Below are 26,542 nucleotides of genomic sequence, written 5' to 3' on the forward strand. Positions count from 1 at the left end.
CTCAGCTGGCAATAAAAGCAATTTCAAGGCTATTTGTGATCAAATTAGGATGCCCTGTGATCGGAATCTGTTACAGGGGACAAACTTCATGCATGGCCACTGGAAATATGCCCAACCCGCTACATCTACACGGAATTTCTCCATGTGCCAGGCAAACCTGCAGATCATACACAAATTCTTAAAAAAAATCCTTTAATCGTAGCGTTATTGAAAATCAGAATGATCTAAATTAATTACAAAATAGCTTGCGACTACTTTCATTGATAACAACGGTACTAGACTATTAGGAAAGTGATGAAAAAACAACTAAACTTTGCAAAAACTTTTGATGATTAATGATAACGCATATGCCCTCAAGAAAGAAGTCTTGTTTTGATACGTCAAAAAAGAATAACTGCTTCCCGCGGAATCCACAGCCCTGGGATGCAATGCCAGCCACCTACGAGAACAAACGAAAATTAACCATTTAGGAGAAATTAGGTGCTAGTCACTCTTAGGGGTTCAACGGTTTAAAGTTTTTTTTTCCTTTAAAATATGCTACTCAGATACATATCAAATCAACTGGTAAATGTAGGGAAATAATTGACATTTTTACTGTGTTAAGATTGTACATGTGTAAGAGCTTAAGAGGTAAGACCTCTTCAGATTTCCTCAACCGGTAGGGAACGTTATTTTTCATAATTCTAATGGGTTTGCCTTCCAAACTGATCACTAAATTGTATAAAGTCCCCAAATTTGATATGGCAGGTTGTTATTTGGAGGCTGTCGTTTTGATCGAACACCAAATTTTACAAACAAATTTACATGGACATGCAAGCGACTAAAAGTGAGAATTAGTTCAAACAGATCTTGAGTTTGAATGGTTTAACTTGGTAGTTCGCAAAATTAATTATATTAACGTAAGGTATGCGATGGTCACAGATAATGTCTTTATGGAAAGGAAAAGAAAATATGTAACCACTATCTTACTTCTTGACTATCAGTTGCTTTGAAAAACGTTTCAATAAAATCACAACAAAGAAAGCGATCCGAAGTGTCGATGTGGTACCAAACTTTGTTATCAAGATAAGCCAGGTGGAGTCGTAAAAATCACAAAAGATATGTAGATAGAACTAGCCGACAAGAGAGAGAATTGAAATTATGCGCAGAGTGGTGAAATTATAAACGTTTTCAAAATGACTTCTCTTAGAACCTAGAGTGAAAATAGAAAAAGCAGTCTAGAATTTTCAAGGACTATTGTTATTATTAGCTGTAAAGTTATGCTTACTTTTTCTAAGTTAGAATCAAAATTATATGATGACTTGTACAAACAACATCTCGTACATAAAACAGTCAAACTTACTTTCATGTCAGAGTTTAATGTCCAGTTTTACTCACTGATTTTGAAAAGGCTTATTGGTCTCCGCAACCGCAGATGGCACAGTTGCCAGGGTCAAACCTATTGCACAATTTTTGGCAGTATCGGTTGCACTTTGAATCTTCATCCCTCTGGATCTTATCCCAGAATGCTTTAAGTGGGCTATATTTTGCTAAAAGTGAACGAACTTTATGTCAGGATAGAATACACTCTTATTAACAATACATTTTAGTATCATAGCTAAGGTCTGGAATAGCTTTGGGGTTGTAGTTTTTTTCCTAAATTGACAGATACTATGGTTTGTTATGGGAAAATTCTCTATTGATGGATTGATTTAAAATCGATCATATAATTCAGCATCTTTCTTTCCAGATGCCTGTTAGCTACAGGGTTTCAAGGGTGTTCCATTTTGGACTTCCAGATCGTGATATAACATTCTGTTTATCACAAAATAAAAGTAGTGTGTTTGGAATTGCAAAAAAACCAACAAAATAAACTTACAGATGAGTCCACCATCAGGTGTGTCTCTATAACTAAAGGTTCTTAAAGATATGCGCAGATTTGGCAAAAGAGCTTTTGGCAGTGTGGGGTTGGGCACCAGTTTCGAAACACGTTTTTAAAGTAATAATTTTAGATATGTAAGATTCATATATTTGCACTGCGGTGAAGAAACGAATATAAGAGATCCTCGCAGCTAAAAACACTACTGAACTAGAGGTTGAAATGAGAGCTGAAAAAATTTTTTCAGGTCCGTACGGGATTTGAACCCATGGCCTTTGCGATACTGGTGCAGCGTTCTACCAACTGAGCTAACAAGCCAACTAGGAGCTATATGTTAATGTCCAAATAAACCATCTAAGTGATGAATAATGATTTTAGATATATGAAATTCATATATTTGCACTGCGGTGAAGAAACAAATATAAGAGATCCTCGCAGCTAAGAACACTGCTGAACTAGTAGTTGAAATAAGACCTGAAAAAAATTTTTTTATTTATCAACTACTAGTTCAGTAGTATTCTTAGCTGCAAGGATCTCTTATAAACGTTTTTAGAGTTTTGCAATCTCTTGCACATTTCCTCAGACAGCGGCAATTGAACAGTCATTCATCATTAGAACAACAAAGAAAAAGGCATCTGTTACAGCAATATGCAATTGAATTTGTTGACAACATAACATTTTGCGACTACTCTGTTGGAAGTTGTTAATGATGGTAGAGTCATGAATGAAATCATAGGCAAATTTAGGCTTTCGAAAGAAATATAGCTCTAAATTGAACTGATCTGGGCAAGTGATCGCAAAACATGATATACAGACAAAGAACGCAAACTTTGGCAAGACTAGGAAAAGTGTCCACTCCCGAAGAAATTTTTAATATATTTTTTTTCTTCAAGTCTGCTGGTGGGATATGTTAGTTGTAAGACGGTTATTTACCTTCTCGTGGTGATTCCGGTTTGTCCGAATAACGAACACGTGACGTCACCAAGACGATCATGGCTGCAAGTATGATAACACCAAGGGTCCTCATGATCACAAATGTGCTCGACGTGGAATCCTGTGTCGCAGAGGAAACTAAAAGGAGAAAAAAAAGGAAAAAAAAATTCCTTGGATCAGTACTTAAAATTTGAACTAAAGTGACACTGCCTTCGCTTTTGATCCTGTCTATTTATCTCAGCTGGTAACAATACAGTTCTTTGTGGTCGAGCTTTGAAAATTGCGAGTTAAAACCCTTGTTTTCATATTCTCTCAGTTTCTATTTGCCTTGCGGCAAAGTGATGAAAAAATGGTGGGGGCGGGGGGGGCTTGTCTCTTTAGACTTGTCCTTCTGCTTGATGTTTTGATACGGTTGATTCATCTGCAGAACCTCCTGGCTCAGAGTTCCCCTAAAATTCATAACTTCTCGCACCTCACGTTATAGCTTGCTAAGACAGACGAGACCATCAAAGCCTATTGCACAACGCATATAAAAAATGTCTAAGATATTCAAACGCCCTTAAATACTAGATAATCATTATTTGGGTTCATTTTGCTATCAAACGTTTTTTTGAAGACCTATATCATTTCACCACACAGATTGTTTCCAACCGAGTTGTTTGAAACTCGAAGAATTATTGATAGAAGCCATTACTACTGATAAGTGTCCCGGTAATTCATCCCTGGAAGTTCAATTGATGCAACAGTGCAGCAGGAGATGCCTTCCCCAAACAGAAATTAACAGAACCAGTTTGATAGGTATATTGCAATAGAAGAGACAAACGCACCTCTTCTTGTCAAGTTACTGGCTGAACCGTATAAAGATGCTCTATCAACTGGCGAGGGGTTTATATACTAAATTCAAATATGCCTCAAGACAAAATGATGACGTTACTTTCTTTCATTGGCCTACCATTTTGATGAAAAGATAATACCTACTGCGAGGAACAATGATTCCAATTTGAGAAGTGGGTTGGGCGTGTTTTGAGCAAACTTTTTGTCTGACTAACATTTTTTACACGGTCCCATTAGCTATATTGGCTTTAAAACCCACCTATTTAAAAAAAAGATGTAACTTTGGCAACGAAGCACACAACTGTAGAATGGACTATTGTTCTGCGAGTTGGCAAGCAAATGTTTGTCTAAGTTGATGACAAAGAGGCATTGATTGTTCTTTTTCGACCAGTAAAGAGAAGTGAATCGACATATCAAGAGAAAAACTGTCAATATGATGTAAACATCTAGAGCTGCACAGCCAGAAAAATGGTGAAAGAAAGAGCAAAATGAAATATGTAGACGCAATATTCTGTGTTTTTGAAATTATTTTTAGAGCAGACTTTAACTCTTCATTTGCTATTCATACAAAAGATGGGCGTTAGTAATCGATGACCTGTCTTGCGAAATATGTTCTCAAGTCACCCACTCAATTTTGCAGTGGGAGTATTTCCTCCATTCATCTGTGTTTTGATATGTTCATACGCTTGGAAAACTGATGTTTCATTTATTTTGAAAACTTTAAGGAACTGCTTGATTGAATTCACTACCATTGTTGTCGAGAACACTCCGACAGGGTCAAAAGTAAGCATGTTTATTTTTCAATGAGCAATTTTAATGAATGATCGTTAAGTTGAATCAGACCTTTTAGAAAGTGATTAGTAAGCCACCCTATCCTTGTCGGTAAAACAAGTATCAGTAATTGCCTTTTTGGATCAACGATTTTCAAAGAAATTGGCGTTCTGGGTGACATGTGAAGTGGTCTCTTGCTGAGACGGTTTTCTTGAAAGGTTTGGTTCCTTTGAAAATGAATAAAGGATTATTCACGGATCGTTGGAATATGCTCTGTCTTCTATATAAATTTCTTTTTTCATTCTGGTATGCTTACCCAATCAGAATAAAATTGTTACAAGTATCTTATAAACTTAATAATAATAACTAAGCGAACTTTAGCCTCAAAAGATCGTTTTTGTTGTTCGTGTACTAAGTCAACTGAACTCTTCCTTTATTCGAACACTATCTTTTGTTCGCAAAAATTTGCATGACTGCTCACAACGTGAATGAAATTAAAACGTTTCCGTTGTCTTTCGAGTGTGAAATTTTCCTTGCTTTGCTGTGGTAGTCAAACATGTTAGCAACTATTTTCGATTTGATAAAATTCCTCTCTTTTCGAAGTTGAAAAAATTGGCAGTAAACTGAGGTATTCTTAGCAGGTAATTTAAATGTTAACAATTGAGTTGAAAACGTAAATTGGCCACCGTAAAGGGTTAAAAGGCTGACGTTTCGAGCGTTAGCCCTTCGTCAGAGCTATTAGAACGAAGGGCTAACGAAGAACCAATCGCTATGACGAAGGGCTAACGCTCGAAACGTTAGCCTTTTACCTCTTTACTGTGGCCAATTTACGTTTTTAGCTCAGTGGTTAACACTAAATTACCAGCCATACTCTCCCATCGACGCAGCACGACAGTTTCTTTAGAAGCTTATCCCTTTATTCATAAAGTATTCTTAAACTATCGGACTCCCTTTAAGTATTTGGTGCTCTTCTTTGCTTCACTTAAGAAATGAAACACTATGCTTAGATGGGGGTAACTCTCAATGTATTTTCATGCTTCCCAAGCCGTGACAAGCCTCTGTATCATGAGGGTTATGGCTTTATATCAACCACAAGTATTTTTAAGTGAATTCTAATTCACGTTTCGTGGGTCGTCAAGTATTCATATATTGCTTGGGTTCATCTTCGATTCGACCTCTTCACTCAGAAATGCATAACCGCTTGAGAGATCGGATGGCTTTTGATGAATGTTGAAAAATGTTCTCTTTTTTTGGCGGCATCAAAAGGGCAACAACAACTTTAAATTCCAGTATTTTTCTTTGAATCCCTAAACTACAAAACAAGGAAGGTGGAATTTGAAAGGCCACTAACTCTGACATAAGAGGCATAAATTAGGACGCTCAGGTCGCCCCGTTGTTGCGTGTTTCTTTGTTTTGGTTTTAATGCATCCATTCCAGTTTTTCCTTAAACCCCAAAATGTAGCATTTAGATTTGTTGTCTTTATTTCATTACCATGATAGATAGATAGATGGGTGAAACTTGAAAGATTGTAACTCGGATAATATTCACCACCAGCCACCTACTCTTCGGTGAATAATTATAATTGTTAATTAGAATAATGATGATCATGATAATTATAATAATAGATTGTTTATTTCTCAATGAACACCAAAACTGGGAATTGCACAACCAGCTAAAATCTTTATTGCGGTCTACACTAACTACATCCTCACTCAAAACGTATTCCTCAAGGAAAAAAAAACGGAATTTCTCCGCTGGCTAAAAGTTATTCGTACTGTGACTTTGCATAACGACTTACACCTAACAAATCCGATTGAAAATTAGCTAGCGACTACTTCGTATTAATATAACGATAGTTATCCATTGAAAATGTAATGCAGACTTATGAAACCTTGTAAAATTTTTGGTTTTATCAATGGCAACAGGCGGTTTTTTCGGATAACGAGCGCGTGACGTCACCATGACCATCATAGCTGCAAGTATGACAACGCAAAGGGTCTTCACGTTCACAGAGGAGCTTTACGTGAAATCCGAGGAGATATCTAAAGAGAGAGAAAACAAAATTCGCTTAATTGAATATCAAAAAAAACGAACCACACTTAGCAAGCCGCAGAGTGATTCTGGCAGTGTAAGATTTACCTCCTCCTTTTCGAAACGCTATTAGCAATGCAAGGCTACATTCAAGGTCACCACAAACAAATGTTAATGTGAGGGAAGGGGTGAATTACTGAACTTTCTATTGATTTATTTATTTGAAGCCCACGACTCGAAATCTTTTTTTTATCAAACTGCTCTTTCCAAACAAACTCTTTGACAATCTTTGCAGAAATCAGGTGTGATCTTTGAAAGAAAAAGCACAAATTGAAAAAATTCCAAGTCTTACATGTAAGGAGTCGTCAGCACACGCAAAGATTAAAACGCTTGTTGTTTTGGGAGTTGGCGCGCTGATTGCTTGGTTCGGTGGGTGCCTAGAGATTTACTAAATAATAAGAACAATGCAAATCTAGGCTATCACGATTTCGTTACAATTAAATGGCGCTAAAAATAGAAATTGTATTCTTCTTGTTTTATGACAGAAAGTTTCTAAAAATTAGAAAATGAAGTCTGACTCCAAAATTGACAGAAATAAGGTGTGATCTTTGAAAAATAGAAGCACAGAGTTAAAAAAATTTCAAGTCTGACATGTAAGGAGTCGTCAGCACACGCAAAGATGAAATGAATTATTGTTTTGGGAGTTGGCGCGCAGATTACTTGGTTCGGTGGGTGACCAAGAGATTTACTTAATGATAGGAACAATGCAAATTTTGAAAGTGTATTGGTTATCACGATTTCGGTACGATTAAATGGCGTCACAAAATAGGAATTGCAATCTTCTTGTGTTATGATAGAGAACTTCTTAAAACTACGAAAAGGAGCCTGGTTCTAAAATTGACAGAAATCAGGTGTGATCTTTGAAAGATTAAAGAACAAAGTGAAAACATCTAAGTCTTATATGTCTGGAGTCGTCAGCACACGCAAAGATGGAATGAATTCTTGTTTCGGGAGTTGGCGCGCAGATTGCTTGGTTCGGAAGGTGATAGAGAGGTTTACTTAATGATTAGAACAATGCAAATTTAGAAAGTGTATTGGTTATGAAGGGTTCGTTACGATTAAATGGCTGACCAAAAATAGAAATTGCATTCCTCTTGTTTTATGTGAGAAAACTCCTTAAAATTATAAAGAAAAGCCTAGCTCCAAAAATAACATAATCTCTAATATCTGACAAAATTGGCTCCATAAATTTGCCAATCGCCCGTTTCTATTGCATGTTTCTATGTTGCAAACTTTGACGTAAAAATAAATTATGTTTCCATTCGACCATTATTAAGCAGTTAATTGACATTTGAAGAGATTGCCATTAATTTTGTTGTGATGCAAATGCCAAAATCTACGCAATGAATTGTTTATCTGAGGGGAGATTCAATGAATATTGTGAGCGACATTCCATTTAATGCTTGCAGTATGTCCACAATTTTTGTTCTATGTATAACTTTGCTCGTGAATGATTTGATTTGTTAGTTGTAAAGAAAGACACTGGAGAATAGCAAGGTTAATGAGAGTTCTCTTTCCTATTTCGTTATTTAAACGAATCTATTTTGCCCTTGTTGACCATGCATGCGTTTTTATTTGGGGAGGGGGTAAGGGGAGGCGAATAGGAAACAAAATTTCCAATATTCTTGAGAACTACATATTCTTTCTGGCAATGTTTACAAGCCTTGTTTATTTTTACTCATTCATGCCCAATCCAAACTTAATATGGCTCAAGCTGAAACAAATTCTGGCCGACTGTGTCCTGCTGACTTCAACCACAGTGTCTAGCGAAGCCAAGAAGTTTGTGGATGTAAGTATTTAAACACATGCAGGGTAAATTTCAAGCTAAGTTGGCAAGATAAGTACCAATTAACTAACACCTTCGCACTTAGAAACTAATTGCTGGTACACACTCAAAGCTCAGTAGTACGCTTGCTTAAATTTAAAAGTGTGATCACTGCAATATTTGACAGTGCAACAGTTTGAGACACTTGCCAGTCGTCTATTTGATAAAACTTCAGTTGGTAAAGAGAGCAACTTCCGAAATTCCAAACTCCGAAAGAAATCTGACTCCCGCTCTTCGTGTTTTCCTAAAGATATGATTAATTGGACCATGAATCGAAACCTTTCTAAACGAATGAGTCTTTCGTAATGAGCCGTTTGCAAATTTCTTAAGAAATCAAGCAGATACCATCTTTAGCGAGTTAAGTTAAAAAAAAAAGAAACAAAAAACTTACCTGTCGGAAGTCGTTAGCACAGGCAAAGTTGAAATGACTTTTTGTGTCGGGTGTTGGCGCTTTAACTATTAACTGTTTGGTTGGATGGATGACTAAGAAATTTACGTAATAATAGGAACAATGCGAGTTTAGAGAATATATTGGCTATTCCAATTTCACTCCGACTAAATGGCGCCAAAAAAAACCGCATGCTTCTTGCGTTATGAAAGAAAGCCACTGAAAAAGGAAACGAGGGGAAGCCAGACACCAAAATTGACTCAATTTCTGTTTGACCAAAACGCCTCCATAATTTGGTTGTTCGCCCCCGTCTGTTACTTGCTTTCAAGTAGCAAGTGAAATAAATTACGTGTTTTTTCGACCATAACTGAGCGGTGAATCGACATTTGAAGAGATTTAACTTTCTATAGGATGCAAATGCCAAAATCTTCACAGTAGACTAATGAATGAAAGAAGTGGGTCTAAAATATAAAGACAACATGTTCTGTCTGTTTAAAGTAACTAAGGGCACATTTTAGTTTTTGGCCATACCGTGATGTCAACGGTTAGGCGTTGGTGAACCTCCCTCCAAAAAACAATGTGTTGTCGGAAAACAAGTCAATGCATCCCTTGAGAATTCCCATTAATTAGTGTTATCTTAACATCAAATCAGCGGCCTTGAAACGGCAGCAAATGGTTCAAAGATCATAGTAATTAATGCAACTTTGTATTTGATAGATCAACCTCTTGCGTTATTCGCAGCACCTCTCCATCCGGTTCATTTAAGCTTGAGGTAAGTCTTTGCAATGTTTATTGGGTATTTCCAAAATACTGGCTCCCTCAACTTTCTTTATCTTAGACAGCGGAAATGGATCTTTTCGGTTGACAAATCCCTTCAAATTAGGTATTTAAGGTGCCCAGAACTACCGACACTTTTAATCGCTTATACTCACCCATAGCTTAGCAAATGTCGTTCATATTCGATTTAATATTCTATTAGTCAAGTATGAGCCTCTCCGCAAAGCTAACTTTTAATGAAAATTTCTATTTCAAACGAAGAACGTAAGATTTCATCTTTATTTGCTTCTGTGTATATGCAGGTTGCTTAACTCGTCAACACAAAGTATCGTTTCAATAATTATGATGATCAGTTAGCTGTGTTTGAAAAGTTAGCTCTGTTATTACACCTTCATCCAGTCTCATCATAAGAGCAAGGCACGCTGTTTTAGACCATTTTACTCTTAAAAGTGATCACAAGTTGAATTCTCCTTCAAAACTCAATGCCATGACTGTCTAAAATGCTCACACATTTGAATATTCGATACATAAAGTGATGAACACAGATCGTTGCACAAGTCTTCCCAATTCTAGCTTTTTTTTCTAAAGGAACAAGAACTAATCTTAAACGAAGAGAAAGAAATTCATCTTTTGCATTTTGCCTCAATCATCCATAAACAATTTCTAAACAGAATAATAATTTGCTCTGCCCTCAAGCGTCGCCAACAAGATTATTTCCATTGATTTAGTGAACCAACGAAGAATATTCAAAAACACTTATAAATGCATCAAGCTTAAAAACAAAACATCACACAACATGTCTTTGTCTCCTTTGCAGAGCTTTTGGTTCAAAATTTTAAATACGGTGCTGCAAAGGTTTAAACTTTTATGAGACGTTGGAAAATTGGAATTGCACAATTCCAGAAAATCGTTCAAGTAACTTAGGATGAAGAAGACCGAACTCTTTCTACATTACCAGAATCGCCTGACCAGATTGTGGGTCATTTATTCCAATGCAGCAATTCATTGTCTCATTTTCCTTTCAGACTTTATCCCGGCTTTTCGAGATACGTTGGCAATCATGCGGACTCTTTGTGTTGTCGTCCTTGCATCTATGATTTTCGTGGTGGCGTCACGTGTTCGTTATCCTAAACTACCGGAGTCACTGCGGAAAGGTATAAGGAGTGAAACCATTGCTAGCTCTCTTGATCCATGAGATCTGATTTTTAATTACCCCCGCCTGGCTACTGCAAATTTCTTCTTAAATAATTTTATCATATTAACTGCAGTATTTTGCAAGGATTTCCAGCTCTGAGAAATGCTGCAACTGCACATGTGTAAAATCACGATAATTTTTCACGTGTGTTTGATATCGCCAATCAGCTGCTGACACGTCACTCGCCTTCAGCGCCAATCAGATGGGTTGATGAATGTTCACCATTCTTCATCCGAGGTCCTTTATCGAAATTTTCATGTCCGTTAAGGCAGGCCCTTGGTATACATATGATAAACAAAATAACACATGTTTGCTTGTAAATATGGAATTCTTTCATCTTGTGTTCAACTCGATATCTCACTCATTTGCTAAGCTCACTCGTGAAACGTTGAGTTAAACACATGAAGACAAATTTCATATTGACATGGGCCTATATTTTATTTTCAAAGTATAAAAAATGTCGCAATGTCTTCATCCTGGTTTTAAGTGCTTTTGTGGATATCACCTTTTTAATGGAGAAAATCGAAATCGTGAAGATAATTTTTCTAAATGTATTTCTTCCCTTACTTTATATTTACAGAACAGATGACCAATTATAAAATAAGAATGGAAGGGAGCGAGGCAAGGAATTTTCTTTTGAAGAGAGAACCTGGTTGTCGTAATGCATGTTGGCAAAACTGCGAAGCTGAAAACGAAAGAGAAGGGTTGGGATCAAGCTGTAGCCATTGCTGTAATTAGCATGAACCCCGACTCTGGATCTAATGAAGCTGTGCTTGACTATATTGCGTTACTCTATTGTGCGAGTTTTTGCGGAATCTGGCTTTAGCGCTGGGACCCGGCGGATGACCACGTTAATTTTTCGCTCAGCTTGGAAGAATCGTTTAGAATTTGCACGATTTTTATAGTTTAATTAGTAATATTCATGGCTTCATGGATGTTGATACAATTTTTAAGGTGTGTAAGGGGACTGTAAAGGTATAAGGTCACAGATGTAAGTTTTAGTTCCAATGCAATTTGTTTTCTGCATTTCTGCTTAAATAAATCTTCACTCCACCAGTAATTGTGACTCATCGAAATCCAAGCTTCTTTTGCAATTTAGTTTTTGTTACCACACACTCTCGAGCATTTGCTTGCCATTTGAAGTTTGCTTAAACTCTGTTATAGTTTCGCCGTAAAATCGCATGCTGACCCATATACATTGATATATTTACAACAGTATGTGAATCGTCTCTGTTGTGAGGCCAAGGGATTTAGAGCACTCATCCCCAACTGCTTTTCATATTACTTAAATTAATACTTGCTCATGTTCGAAAATGATCAGGCGCCCCATTGTACGGGGCATGTGTACCGTCCTCGAGCAAGTATTCACGCTTGCAATTGCATTCTCCCCGCGCATTCGATTAAGTCAAAATTGTCCAACACACAGAAAGATTCAGATGGAAACGTGATTTTTACCACAGAATATCAGCGTAAGTAAAAGCACCAGCAGCTCGCGGCAGAAACGCCATTTTCTTCCACGGACCTTTTCGTTATCAATTCCGTTAAGGGTGTTTTACTCGTTTCTCCGACCACGTGAGCAAACGAAACCGGGACTCTCAAGGGGAAAATGCAGGAACATTTTAATGCATCCTTAAGCGTGCCCATGGGAAAGCTCTCCCCATAGTGCTAAAAAACACATCTTTAAATGATTGAAGTTGTCCTTCAGTAGCATGTTGATTGGATGGACGATTCAATTGAGGCCTTGTGTTACTGTATTTCTTTTTTTTCCAAAGCTTTCGCCGATCCACGGCATCATTGGGGAATGTAAAGAAAATATTTCACCATGCATGAAATAAAAGCAGTGCAGTTGACACGAACAATTTGAACATATTTTATTCTTATAGATTCCAATCCTAACAAGTTTTGAGTTAACATCGCCACAATTGGCCAACTCATATATTCTAATTAATCGTATCACTTACGTCGCTTTTATATCACGCATAGTAAAACGTTTTCTTTACATTCAGTGACGATGTCGTAGATCAGCAAAGCTTGGAATAATAAAGAAATACAGCAGCTCAAGGCCTCAATCGAATCGTCCTTTAACTCTTAACACCCTAACATCAGTATGCATATTCTCCATACTGTTCTCTATACATTTCCTAAGGTGTTGACAAGGAGAATTTGTTGAACAATCCAGAGCCTCTCCAGTTGGTGAACATTGCCTTTATTCTCGTGACCTTAATCTGTGATTCTGGGGTGATATTTAAAGACGAAATTAAATTCTGGTCACCCTTAAGGGTGAAAAGGTTAAAGATCTGTAACTTGGTTAAGTTCATTTTGAAGGGCGTTCCACGTCTGTTGTTGGTGAAAATGATGGAGATAACAGGGCAAAAACGCACCAACCTCCTCACGAAGTTGGAAGTGACGGTATGGTATTGACGAGACGTGAGAAATCTATCTCAGTATCCAAAGGAAATTGCAAATCTAAAAAATCACATTCAAGTAAGACGTTAATCACTCAGATTTTATTCAAATTAAGTCAAACTCTAGGTTAGAGCTTGCAGAAGTGAATTGCTGCTCTTTTGAAACCAAAGTCATTTTATCGTGAACCATTTTTAGATGTAACAAGCAAACATTGCATAAACCCCCTTTAACTACAGCTATTCTGTTTTCAATCTTCGCGCCTGTTGAATAAACCACGTTCACACACTTATACACACTGTGAGTTACAAAGTCGAAAGCAAAGAAACTCCGTGAATCCTTGGTATTTCCACGATACCAGGTCTGCGGAACAAAACCTAAAAGAATCATTAAGTGCATAATTAGCGGATGTGCTAATTAACTTTAATGTTTTCTTGCATTCTCGTGATTTACGATGCCACCTGCTCAGAATTTGTCAAGATTACTTTCCTGAAGGTAGTTCTTGTTGTACCCGGTATTTCTCAATCAATTAAAAAAGACTTAAATTATCAAACTTTGGCCGTAAGGTTACAGAATGCCTACGTCTAATTCTTAAAATAGTTTTTGGGGACATTTGACACTTTACCTCAGGGTGCGGAAAGGGGGAGGGGGAGGTGTTTTACATTGAATATAATCCTCGAAAAGATACCAAAAACTGATGTTTAGCAATGGCTAAGAGTAATTATCGTCTTGCGAGCGGTGAATTTTAGAATATAGTGCATCTATAGTAGTCCTCACAGTTTTTATTCTAGAATTACATTGTAGCTAGAGTGCCTTGTAGAGCGCCATTATTGTTCGCAAGCCAATGCAATTACGCCGGATGCCCGATTAGCGTGGGGGAAAATATCACATGACCCCTGGGGAATTCAGAGTGAATACATACATACTGGGGTAATTTGGTATAGTCAACTAAGTTGATACCGGAAATTGGCCATCTTAAAGAGTTAAAAAGTTAACGTTTCGAACGTTAGCTCTTTGAGGATTGTGGCTGTTTCGCGATGATCACCCTGTAAGGCTCTGTAATATTATCATGATCTCCCTCATTTGCTGTCAGGTTCTATGGTTCACCTTTCACCTTTCACCTTTAAACTCTGTTGGCGATGATTGGTCCTCCCTCCTTTTCCCTAAATACCATGTTATCCCCCCCCCCAAGGATCCTCCACGTCTCCCCCTAAAAACTATTCATCCTTCTCATTTCCTCCCCACCATCCCCTAATGTGATAGATATTGACAGCTACTTCAATTGGAAAAGGCCATTTTACAGGTGTGAATTTAGTTTCAAAGCCTTTGATTTGGAGTGAGGCTGAAGGTGATCTTGTTGTGACAGAGACCAGTATCTACTTAGCATGATAACAAAGTAATCTGCATTTGAAAAGCAGCAAGGTTAGTATCATAACAAGGTCAACCTTAGCTTATTTAAAGGCTTGGCAACCAAGCACACAACTGTAAAACGGACTATTAAGTGAAAAGTAAGCATTACCTAAAATATTTGGGTACATATTATTCACAGCAATGGTTGCGGTCTGTCGCCTCACCAGCTTCCACTTCTTCCTCACAGTTTTCATAACACGCGTCGTTGCAAGCGGGGTCTCTCTTAAAATCCCTTATCTCTTTGCCATTCATTTCTATTCCAAGATCGGCCAGCTTTTCTGTAAAAGGAAGCAAGGGAAGTTACGTATAAATTGAATTTGGCGATCGAGGGATTTTAAAGACAATTTTTACGGCAATCTCGTAAAGTAAAAATATATTAATAGAACTGTCATAGAACAGAGTTGACTCAGATTGGGCTTGTAATAAATGAGCCCTTGAAAGAGCGTTCTATAGTTAAGGAGGTTGTAATAATGATTAGCTTAATCCTAAGAAAATGGGGCTTGACATAAAGGTCGTTTCTCAAGCTAACTCATGGATTAGTTGGCTTCTTTTTTCTTTGATTTTATAGTCACGTGTTTTCCGTTAGCTCTTTCTAAAAATGTGCGCTCCAATTGTCAACAGTAAGAAAACAATGTAAGAACCGAGTTGATCTGTAGCCGCACGTCGAATGATGGACAAAATAAGAAGACCCATTAAATACCAATTAGTCATAACTAGGATAAAATCTGAGGAACGAAGCATCATCATTTAAACGTACTTGTGAATAAGAACAGGACCTAGTAGTATGGAAACTGATAAGGGACAATCACAAGATATTTTGCAATTCCAAGTTTTACATTTTTTATATCAATTGTTCTCAAAGATTTTTCCACCATGAAAAATACTGGTCGTCATAAAATATTCTTTAATCGCGAGGAAAACTATGAAAATCAAGAAACTGTTTTTGAAATTGCAAGGAATATTTTTTGTCGTAATATGCTTGCAACACAGTCAATACGCAACAAGGATTCTGATTCGAAGGACTACGCTGTATGGGCTGAACCAGGGAATGAAACTTCAGGAAAAAAAATTGATTTAGAGGAAAGATTTTAAAATCAGTGCGAAGATATCTAAAGCGGAAGCAAGTAAAATTATGAACCTCGCATGTGGGGAATTGCTAATTCTAGCAAAAAAAATTCGACCAAAGCATTATAACTAACTCAACCGCCACTGCAGAGAAATGTCCGCCCTCAAGGAAATTCAAAAAAGGTAGTTTAAGTTTTCATATTGTAATTTAGATTATCACTGTAATCCTGCTTATGGAGAATGTCAGTCACAGCAGTTCTTACTGCATGATACCTTTGAGCGGCGATAAGGGTATTTTCGGATGACGAGCGCGTGACATCACCACAACCACCAAAGCTGCGAGTATGACAACATAAAGGGTCTTCATGATATCAGTGGTACCGTTGGTGAGATTCGGTGAGAAGTCTAAGAGGAATGAAAACAAATAACTTCATTGCATTCAAAACAAACACAGCAGACTACTTGCAACAGGTCTTAGATTAATTCTGTAATTGATAAACTTGCCCCTCCTTTTAGAATCGTTGTTAGGGACGCAAGCTGGAATATTCGAAGCCACCACTAACAAAAGTTAATTGAAGAGAAAGAGAGGACAGGTATCTTTTTGAACAAATCATTTTAATTTGGAAGGCGACTGGCTATGAGAAGATTACTTTCTATTGGTCTCAACGTCTTAACTATTTTGCAGTTCGATAAAGGGGGTAAGTTTCTGAGGAAACTGTGGTGCTGCGTCGGTAGGAGAGTGTAACAGGGATATTTAGTTTTATCAACTCAGTTGATAACGTAAATTGGCCACTGTGAAGAGTTTAAAAGCTGAGTTCAAGGAACTTTTAAGAAATCATGATTTCAGATCAATAAGCACTCACGAGATTGTTCTAATTTGCTTCAATCGAGTTTGCATTGAAAAAATTCATGCTCATAGCTCCGAAATAAAAGTAATAGAGTCTTGAGCTTTTATGTTTTATTTTACTAAGTTAGATTATGTGAAAATACTCTAGAGGGCTGTTTATTTTGATTTCCTCTTTTTCACATGTATATGTACTTATCATTAACAAAAGATGAACAATGGAATTCTCTTGGGATCCTCAATATGAAAGCAAAATATACAGGCTAAAGAGGTCTACTAGGTAATTGAGTGTTAACAACTGGGTTGAAAACGTAAATTAGCCACCGTAAAGGGTAAAAAAGCTGACGTTTCGAGCGTTAGCCCTTCGTCAGAGCGATTGAAGAGGTCTACTGTTGGTTTGCTCATAAATTTCAAGACGTGACTAACTCTTCGCCATCCAAACACTATCGTTTTTCAGTCGTCCGACAATGAACCTGCATGTTTTTAGACTGGTTGATTCGTTTTGTTCATTCCGCCGTAAATGAATGATTTTAAATCCTTATGGGCCTGTTATTCAATTTATTTAAGAATTCCGATGAAATCCCGTCTTATGCAAGATCTTCATGCTCTTTGTGTATCCTAACAATATGCTTTTTTGTGCACCTTTAAATAAGCCGTTTGTTAATATCTGCAGAAATCAGAGATGATTTTTGTACGATGAAATCCCGGGGTGGAAAATACAGTCTTATCTGCAGGAATTCGTCAGCTCAAGCAAAGTTGAAATGACTGATAACTTTGGGTGTTGGGAGATAAATGGCTCAGTTCGGTTAATTATTAAGATATTTAAATAACGATAAGAACAATCCAGGTCAAGAGAACAGATTCCATAGCATGATTTCATCACGAATGAACGTTGTGCAAAAATAGAAATTGCATTCTTGTATTGCGACAGAAAACTGTTGTCACAGAGAGAAGCCTGAAACCAAAATTGCGTTAATATCCGATATCTGGCCAAAATGGCTTCATCATGGGAAGATTTCCTTATAAAACCTATTCTATTCTAAAACAAAGCTGTTGCCCTGAAATTATTCATTTTTATCTTTTGAGTTGATAATTTAAATTGCCAACCGTAAAGAGTTTTTAAAGCTGATGCTTCGAGCGTTTACCCTTCGTCAGCGCGAAGGCCTACGCTTGAAACGTCACTTCTAGAAAAATTCTTACCTGCAGGGAGTCGTCAACACAGGCAAAGTTCAAATGACTTATTGCCTTTGGTACTGGCTTATTGAATGTTTGGTTCAGTCAGTGACTTAAGAGATTTACTCAATGCCATTAAATAAATTTCTTAATGGATAGGAACAATGGAAGTGTAAAGAACGGACTGGCTTTCCAGACTTCATTAGAAACAAATGGCTTCAAAAAAATAGAAATCGCATTCTTCTTGTATCAGACAGGCCCTCTAAAAAACCGAAACGAACTGACAGACCAATATTGACTCAATTTCTGATATTGAGCCAAAAATGGCTCCATAACTTAATTGTTCAGCCCCATAACTGAGCACTGAATTGACATTTGGATAGATAAAACATTCGTAGATAATGCCGATATTATGCTGAAATCTGCATAGCTTAACAAATAAATAAAAAAATAAATTAAAGGGCTTTGAAAAATATGACGTCATCGTATTCTGAACGTCTAAAAGTATTTAAGAGTAAACAGTAGTTGTTTATCTACCAGCCACGTCAAAGTGGGGTGTTCGTGAATTTTGTCCCATAAAGTAATGTAACAGTCTTAGCCCTCTCAGTAAATGAGCTCAATACACTCACTTGTGCTCTCAGTGAGAGAAGTAATCTGTTTAAATCCAATAGTCTACGCGGATAATAGATGCTTTGTAGTTTTTGAAGTTTTAGCAATCTTGAATCAAATACCCTAAGGACTTGGTAAAAATTCCTGAAGAACACTGCATCCTTGACATCATGATTGTCCTCTATCGTGTTTCTGCTTTAATCATAGACTTCCGAATGACCTGATCTTTTCGAACAAAAGCCGTTTGCTAATCCCTGCAAAAATCCTGTGCAATTTTAATGGAAGATAAACGCACGCAGTAAAAAAATAAAAAGACTGACCTGCAGTGAGTATTCAGCACAGGCAAAGTTCAGCTGAATTGCCTTAATTTCTGATATTGGGCCTAAATAGCTTTAGTTACTTATTATTTTTGCGCTGATATTATTGAGATTCTCAATGGGTTTAACGGATAGACGTAATATGGCCAAAAAACATTAATTAGCAGTGAGGAGTAAAAGTTGAAAAATTTCACAAGTTCTGATGCTTCATATTCGCAAAATAGCTGCTGCAAATTTCCTTAAAATTTTTGTGTCGTAAGGACCTGCTCTTCCTTCTAAGTTCGTTTCATATCGCAACATTCAATGTAAAAATTAGGTGACCTTTCCACCATAACTTAGTAGAGGATTGAAATTTGCAAGGATTAACTTTTGATATGATACAATTCAAAAACCAAACGAACTAATGAAAGGAAGGGCTTCAGAATGAAAAGACCTCATTCTTTGTTTGTCGGCCATCCTTATAAAGTGCAACGTCGGTATGTCATTGCTCTGTAAAAAGATGGAATCAAATCACTCGTTGTTGTGGAGAAAGCATTTTTCTTCGTTAAACTGTCTGCACAAAGAATGAATCCTCTGTTACTTCTGAAGTTTAAGCGAGGATTCTACGTTCCATCGACCTTGAAAATATTGTTGAAGAACACTGTATCGGCGACACCTTTGTCCTTTATCATGTAATTACATAATTTAGACCTAACTTTGTTAAGAGCAACTGAAATTACTATTAACCAAGCAGGGCACAAGAAAAGATGGGTTCTGTTCTCGAGTGACTCGTTCACCTCTATAAAAAACGTCAAGTAAGAAATGGCTATCGTGGGTAGACTTTGTGTTGTCATAATTACGGTTATGATATTCTTGGTAAGGTCACGTGTTTGTTATCCTAGACGACCAGAGTCGCTGCGGAGAAGTACATTCAGTTCAACCTTTGTCAGTTCTTTTAACCCTTTAACTCCCAAGATCTCATTAGTAATTCTCCTTACTGTTTGCCAAACGATTCTCATAACTTTACTTTGGAGAATTTGTACTAGATCAATTAGTAATCCCATAATTGATATTTTTCTTCATTCTCATCACTTTTCTGTTTGATATTGTATCGATATTGTGGGGAGAAATTCTGTCTTGGTCACTTACGGAAGTTAAAGGTTAACTCGCAAGTTCTAATGATTTATTTTGTCCAAACTAGCTGCTCCAGTTATTTTTCTGAACCATTCCTGGAATATAGTGTCATATAAAATGTATTTCCTTTACTTGTTATGGTTGTTTGCCCGCATCACCCTTTTCCTGAAGAAAGCTCTTGTTCTGCATCCCTCGTGGATGATCATTTTTTCTATTCTCATGGCCGTGCTGTTTGATTCGACGGTGATAATGCAAGGAGAAATAAGATGCCAATGATTCTCAGGAGTTTAGGGGTTAAGAAAAAAAAAAGTAAAACAGCTTTAAACCAACTGCTTTTCAACTGAATTTATTTGCAGCTTAAAGGAGGATACAAAGTATCAGCTTGGTGAAATCAAGTAACAAATAAAGGCTATAATTTGTCAATAGAAAACAAGGGTAGTTATGAATGGAACAGATTATGATAAATTGCACACTACGAAAGAGGAAAATTTAGACCTGTCTTACAAAATACGCATATTGTCATAGTTTCTTATGAAAAAGAATGATTTCCAGTCGAGACGAGGATCCTTCAAACGTACATTACATCCTAACCAAGGGTGGTTCCGAAATATCCGCTAGGAATCTTGCATTCGTGTCGACACGTGGATCCTGTTTTTGTTCCTCTAGCCATGCACTCAGAATAACAGTCATCTATAAAAGTACGAAGTTGTAGCTTCAATAACAATCAAATCATTTTCTTCTATTTTTGAGAGTTAAAACTTCTCAGCCCAGTTGTTCAAAGGGCAGATAACGCTCTCTAACGAATAAATTGCTATTCAGAAAATACACGTTATCAAAAAATACTGCGATTATGCAGTCCGATCGTCCAGGTGAGTGTAGTCCTGAGAAGGACTGTTGTCAGTAGTGGTACATGACTGACGTTTTGCCAGCCACTATTTATCGCCTGAGGGGGGAGAGAGAGGGAGGGTCTCCAAATCTTGGAAAGTGTTAAACACTCTAATTCATTCAAAAATGAAGTATTTGGAAGTTCTGGGGGCATTTTCTTTCTCACAGGAGGGTAAAGTAAATTTTATTGTGATACGACCAAAATACCCCGAGTTCCCCCCCCCCCGCCCCCCCATCCCACCCCTCTCCCGCTATTAATAATGACCGATCCCTTCTTTTAATTATTTCAGATTTACATACCGCAACATTTCTTCCTGCAGCTATAATCTGGAGCAGTGAACAAGCAAGTACTGTAACACCTTCCCTCGTTACAGTTTTTCTCTGCCAAGTCGCTCAGGTATTCTCTGACGAAGCGATCTAGAAAATGCCATAGAAACATTTTTTTAAGAGGACTTGAAAACTTTAGAACTCCCTTCGCCTTGGTAATCCAGTAAAACTGGCCTTTACAATTGTCAATAATTATACGGAATTTTTTGAGTCTTTGCAAGACAAATCACCGAAGAGATTTCACAATCAGGGAAACTGCGTCGGAAGTTATTAACCTTTCGGATGTAGGTGGCGACGTAACCATGTATCGGGGCGAAGGAACTTCGCATAGGGGCGACGTTATTTTAAATCGTGAATTTAGACTGAATTTCGAGGCTTTTAGAGGCTAGGCACTAAGTATGCATTCAGATCATACCTTTGCCCAGTTTCAAAAGGGGATAACTTTGGAGTTAGTTGTGCTATAATGAGCAAATTGCGTGTAAAACTATTTCTCATTTTGTTTTTACTTTTCACGTAATTTATCGCAACTTATATTGTGGCTTTCCTCTCAGTGTCGTAAATGTTCTAGACTATTTTCATTTCATTCTTCATTCCCAAATTCTGTCAACTTATTTTAAAAGCAGAGGTTTCCGGAAAGAATTTAAAGATTAAAAGTAAAAAATTAATGCAAGTTTCTCGCTCGTCTACAGACCTTCAAAAGTTGAACGTGACGTCACTGATATGATCATGAGGGCCAAGACCATTGCTAGGAATGCAGTCTTCATCGTTGATGTGTCAGCAAACCGCTGATATATTCCCTTAAAAAAGCACAGATATCGTTATTGCCTCAAGACATTGTAATAAGAGGTGAGTAGTTCGGAACAGATTCTTTGCTTTATCTTTTTCCAGAGGATTCTGGATCTAACCGTGCTTTATCATTAAAAGGAATTTTAAGAAAACCACGACGGCGACGGCAACGGCAGCGGCAACGGCAACGCAGCTAAATAAAATATTTAATGAGTAAAACAATGGTTCAGCAAGGCAGTAAAATTTTTAAATCTTCTACCTCACAGCTCAACTTTGCATTTATATGTTACAATGAAGGGAAGACCTGGCGCCGGGAAAGACGTTACACGCATCGAGCTTCACGCAAAATTCTCATCAGGAGAAATGGAAGTTAATTTCTTAAACAACGTTTTCGCCCTTGGGTATCACCACCATGGACACTGAAGCCCACTTATCAGAATTCCAATTATTTTGAACAGACGGAACAATGAAAAATTATCAATAATTTATTCAGTCACAGGGAGTGAACACAAAACCAAAAAAGCGTCCATGGTCAGTTGCCATAAGAGGCTGCGGCAACTTTGCTTCTATCCTTCATTCTTTACCGCCTTTCTTCAGACCGGTGATCTCTTTTTACTATGTCTAGGATTATCTCATACCGAAAAAACATTTTCTTGCAAAGAAATTGGAAAAAACTGCTTTGTGCTCATGTTAAAGAACTTTACTTTTTTAGGGAATCGGGGATGATCGAAGGCTTTGTTTCCTTTGTGCTTGATCGATTTCAGTTCATTGAAGCATAATTCTAGTGATGAAAGCTTTTGTTTCCTTTGTGCTTAATAGATTTAAGTTTATTGAGGCATAATTCTATTCCTGTTGAAGTTGTGAAGAGTATATCGGTTCCACCACTCTATTTCTCAAAAAAAAAAAAAATGATACGCTGTCCTTTTAAAGAGGTCACAGTGACTGAAATCAGTTATTTACGACATTTATCTGTTTAATCTTAACCTTAAGCTCGAGGCTTTGAGGCCAATATAATGGAGACATGCAGTTGAGAAATTCTTTGAAATGAAAGCCACCGGGAACGTAACTTTAATCGTTAAAACTATTTATTGGCACCTCAACTTTGAATTCAAAATCTACTTCGCTGCGAACTAAATGATGATCACTTAACTGTTCGCTGGTTCGAAATTTACTTTTAGATCTATTTGGGCCGTACAAGGATCATGTTGACAGATACTGAAACAAACTAATTATAACTATGGTAATTATTACTGATGATTTTAGAAGAGCTATACACAGCATATAAATTGTTTTGATTCTCACTGTGTGTTTATGTTCGAGCTTCTTCGAATAATTCTTACCCGTTTGTCAGCTACTGAGGAGATGGCGAACTGTTAGTGAGATGATCTACTAAAGAATGCTCACAGATTGTCGCATCAAAAATTTTTATTTGTATCATTATTATAATATGGTTCATATAGAAGTGATCCTATTGGCTCGTTTTCGAGCGGTTTTGCATGTATTCCATGCCACTCTAAAAACGTCAATAAAACATGGGCTAATTGCGACCGCATTTCTTATCATGATAACTAATTGTTCAAGGAGGGAGTATGAGGCATTGCCTTCACTTCTCTCGACATCAGACTATGACTTGTCGGAAAACAGAGCCTCTGATCCCCGTAACTCCGGGCGTTTTGCGCTTTACGTTATCGATCTCATATGGAGGAATGGCACGAAGCTAACCCACAAATATCCGTGCATATTTTGGTGCCAAATAGAGGCTATTGTACAGTTAAGAAAGGCTCTCTGCTATCAGTGAACACAAGATGAGACTGTTTCCGAAGCAATTTCTTTTATAAGCTTTTATCATGCGCTATTTGATTAGAATTGTACAGTGGAACTTAGAACTTAGGAAAAATGGAAGTTCATTTTTTAAACAACGTTTTCACCCTTGGGCGTCACCACCATGACAACTGAAGCCCACTTATCAGCATTCCAATTCTTTTGAACATACGTACCAATAAAAAGTTACCAATAATTTATTCAGTCACAGGGAGTGAACACAAAACCGAAAGGGCGTTCATGGTCAGTTGCCGTAAGAGGCTGCCGCAACTTTGCTTTTATCCTTGAATTTTTACCTACTTTCTTCAGACCGGTGATATCTTTAATCTATGTCCAAGATTATCTTATACCAAAAAAACATTTTCTTGCAAAGAAATTCCAAGAAACTGCTTTATGCCTATGTTAAAGAACTTTACTTTCCTAGGGACTCGGGGATGATCGAAGGCTTTGTTTGCTATGTGCTTAATCGATTTAAGTTCACTGAGGGATAATTCTACTCTTGTTAAAGTAGTGAAGAGTACATCGGTTCTACCACTCTATTTTTCAACCAGAAAAACGCATCAGTTTTGCAACAGAAAAATGGCTCCTTTTTAAGGTTTTGAGATTACGGTGACTGAATTCATTATTTACAACATTTATCTGTTTAATCTTAACCTTAAGCTCGAGGCTTTGGGGCCAATATAATGGAGACATGCAGTTGAGAAATTCTTTGAACTGAAAGCCACCGAGAATTTAACTGAAATCTTTGAAACTATTTACTGGCACCTCAACTTTGAATTTAAAATCTACTTCCCTGCGAACTAATTACCACTAAACTGTTCGCTGGTTCGAAATCTACTTCTAGATCTATTTGGGCCGTACAAGGATCATGTTGACAGATACTGAAAAAAACTAAATATAACTATAGTAATTATTACTGATGATTTTAAAAGACTTATCTGATCAGAAACAAAATACAATTTGATTTGATTCTTACTATATGTTTGTGCTCGAGCTTCTTCAAATATTTCTAACCTGTTTTTCAGCTACTGAGGAGACGGCGAATTGCTTGTGTGATGATCAATTGAAGAATGCTTACAGATTGTCGCATCAAAAACTTTTATTTGTATCATTATCATAATATGGTGTATATAGAAGTGATCCTATTGACTCGTTTTCGAGTGGTTTTGCTTGACTGCCATGCGACTTTAAAAACGTCAATAAAACATGGGCTAACTGCGAACGCAGTTATTATTATGACAACTAATTGATCAAGGAGGATGTATGAGGCATTGCCTTCACTTCTCTCCACATCACGCAATGACTTGTCGGAAAACAAAGCCTCTGATTCCTAACTCTGAGCGTTTTGCGCGTTACGTTATATCGATCTCATATGCAGAAATGGCACGTAGCTAAACCACAAATATCCGTGCATATTTTGGCGTCAAATAGAGGCTATTGTTTGTGTAGAGTTGAGAAAGGCGATCTGCTATCAGTGAACACAAGATGAGATTGTTACCCAAGAAATTTCTTATCAAAGCCCTTGTCATGCTCTTCTTGATTATAATTTTACGGGGGAACTTAGAACTGAGATGGAAAAAGAAAAAAAAAAAAAAAAAGAAAAGAAATTTCGACAAACTGTTTGTTCTGGATCACAACTTGATATAATTGATTTGAAGGGTCAAGGCTGAGACAGAGAGTCTTTTTAAAGGTCTATTTGTTTGATAGCGTGGGAATCATCAGGTAGAATACCCCTCGGGGATGAGATTAAACAATTTAAAGCGTTCTCTTCGTTTTGCCCTGACACATTAACTAAAATGTGAACCCATTTGGGGATAGGCAGAGGAGCATCATACTTAAGTATTAATGAGACGAATTTTTTTTAAGGAAACACAGAAAATTTACTTATCTTCTTCACAGCATTAATTATCAATAACATCAAAGTTACTCTGCATAACTATGGCTCTTCGATGCAGTTTTGCATCTTCTAAATAGACAGCTAATTAACAAAACAGGGAAAGAAAACATTGTGCAAAAAAGGACGAGTTCCACTATTGAGTACAAAACATTCAGATCAATATCAGTAGCTGGGAATAGACCTTTCTATAAAACTACCGTAAAATTTTAACAAAAAGCCCCCTTATATAAGTCGTCATTGTTACATAGCAACTATTCAGAGGTTTAATTGAAAACCTCTAGCTGTAAGATAAGAATCTAAGACCTCTGGATGTAACGAAAGCATTCACGATCGATATCAACATCTGCAAGCAGACCCCCAGTTGTAACATTTTACCATCGGTATAAACATTAGGACACAGGTTTAACATGATGTGGCATTGTAACATCAATATCAACATCTGAGCACAGGATACGCACTGGATGTAAAATTTACGATCAACACAGACCCCTGATTGTAAGATTTTTCGATCAATATCAACATCCGGGCACAGACCTGTCATGAAAGAAACGTTGATTTGAACCCCTGAATGTAAGAACAACGATCAATATCAACTTCTGGGCACAGTCATGTAAGACTTCGTACTACTTCAGTATTTTACAATGGTAACCGATAAATTGCGTGAGTTTTATGGAATAAGCTGAGGTTATGTTTTTCCTCCCCTGAAATTGAACGCATCTGATAGAATTTATATCTCTGCACAAATGATCGTGAGGAGAAGAATAGAAGGGGGGGGGGGGGGGTCACGCTCATTCGTCCAAGCCATATCCGCGCGTGTTTCAAAATATATTAAGTTCCTTTGTTAGTACAGTCGAACCTGTATTACTCTTTAACTCCTAAGAGTGACTGACATCTAATTTCTCCTTACCAAATCACCCCTGAATCAAATATTAAGGTCAGTAGAATAAAGGAAATGATCACCTACGAGCGAAGCTCTTGATCGTTAGACAAATTCTCTTTGTCAGCACCTTAGGAAATGTTTAGAGAACTGTATAGAGAATATGCATTCCGACGTTAGTGTGTGAAGGGTTAAGTGGCACCGTAGTAAGCGGTCGGTCTTCAAAGTCCTGAAATTTCTTACCCTTAACTACTGTATTTTTCATCTCTATTGAGCGGTCACCTCTGTTGAGCGGTCGTGGTCGCCCTTTACTGAGTCCCAACGGCTTGTTTGTATTGTCTT

At 37.3% G+C, this 26,542-nt stretch overlaps 4 long non-coding RNA genes across 7 annotated transcripts; 1 reads left to right on the forward strand and 3 right to left on the reverse strand.

Annotated features, from left to right (window-relative positions):
* Positions 1-188: 188 nt before the first annotated feature.
* On the reverse strand, positions 189-3,735 carry LOC113679584 (uncharacterized). Its single transcript, XR_016181600.1, has 4 exons — positions 3,619-3,735; positions 2,792-2,929; positions 1,378-1,529; positions 189-439 (listed from the first exon to the last, which is right to left on the reverse strand). It is a non-coding gene; the product is annotated as an uncharacterized LOC113679584 (long non-coding RNA).
* Positions 3,736-7,966: 4,231 nt separating this feature from the next.
* On the forward strand, positions 7,967-11,733 carry LOC149053193 (uncharacterized). 2 transcript variants are annotated; one of them, XR_016181608.1, is made up of 4 exons: positions 7,967-7,985; positions 9,419-9,473; positions 10,504-10,632; positions 11,254-11,733. It is a non-coding gene; the product is annotated as an uncharacterized LOC149053193 (long non-coding RNA). The 2 variants fall into 2 exon arrangements; XR_016181609.1 differs by lacking the exon at positions 7,967-7,985 and adding an exon at positions 8,260-8,277.
* A 1,425-nt stretch (positions 11,734-13,158) lies between these two features.
* LOC113679598 (uncharacterized) lies at positions 13,159-17,701 on the reverse strand. The gene is made up of 4 exons (XR_003447006.2): positions 17,596-17,701; positions 15,825-15,956; positions 14,596-14,764; positions 13,159-13,453 (listed from the first exon to the last, which is right to left on the reverse strand). It is a non-coding gene; the product is annotated as an uncharacterized LOC113679598 (long non-coding RNA).
* Positions 17,702-19,937: 2,236 nt separating this feature from the next.
* LOC149053194 (uncharacterized) lies at positions 19,938-24,523 on the reverse strand. 3 transcript variants are annotated; one of them, XR_016188392.1, is made up of 4 exons: positions 24,441-24,523; positions 21,511-21,616; positions 20,793-20,909; positions 19,938-20,297 (listed from the first exon to the last, which is right to left on the reverse strand). It is a non-coding gene; the product is annotated as an uncharacterized LOC149053194 (long non-coding RNA). The 3 variants fall into 3 exon arrangements; XR_016188404.1 differs by having other exon boundaries at positions 24,403-24,501; XR_016188393.1 differs by lacking the exon at positions 24,441-24,523 and adding an exon at positions 22,946-23,003.
* Positions 24,524-26,542: the final 2,019 nt, after the last annotated feature.

The sequence above is a fragment of the Pocillopora damicornis genome, chromosome 1 (genome assembly GCF_964200805.1).
Source record: "Pocillopora damicornis chromosome 1, jaPocDami1.2, whole genome shotgun sequence".
Lineage (NCBI taxonomy): Eukaryota > Metazoa > Cnidaria > Anthozoa > Scleractinia > Pocilloporidae > Pocillopora > Pocillopora damicornis.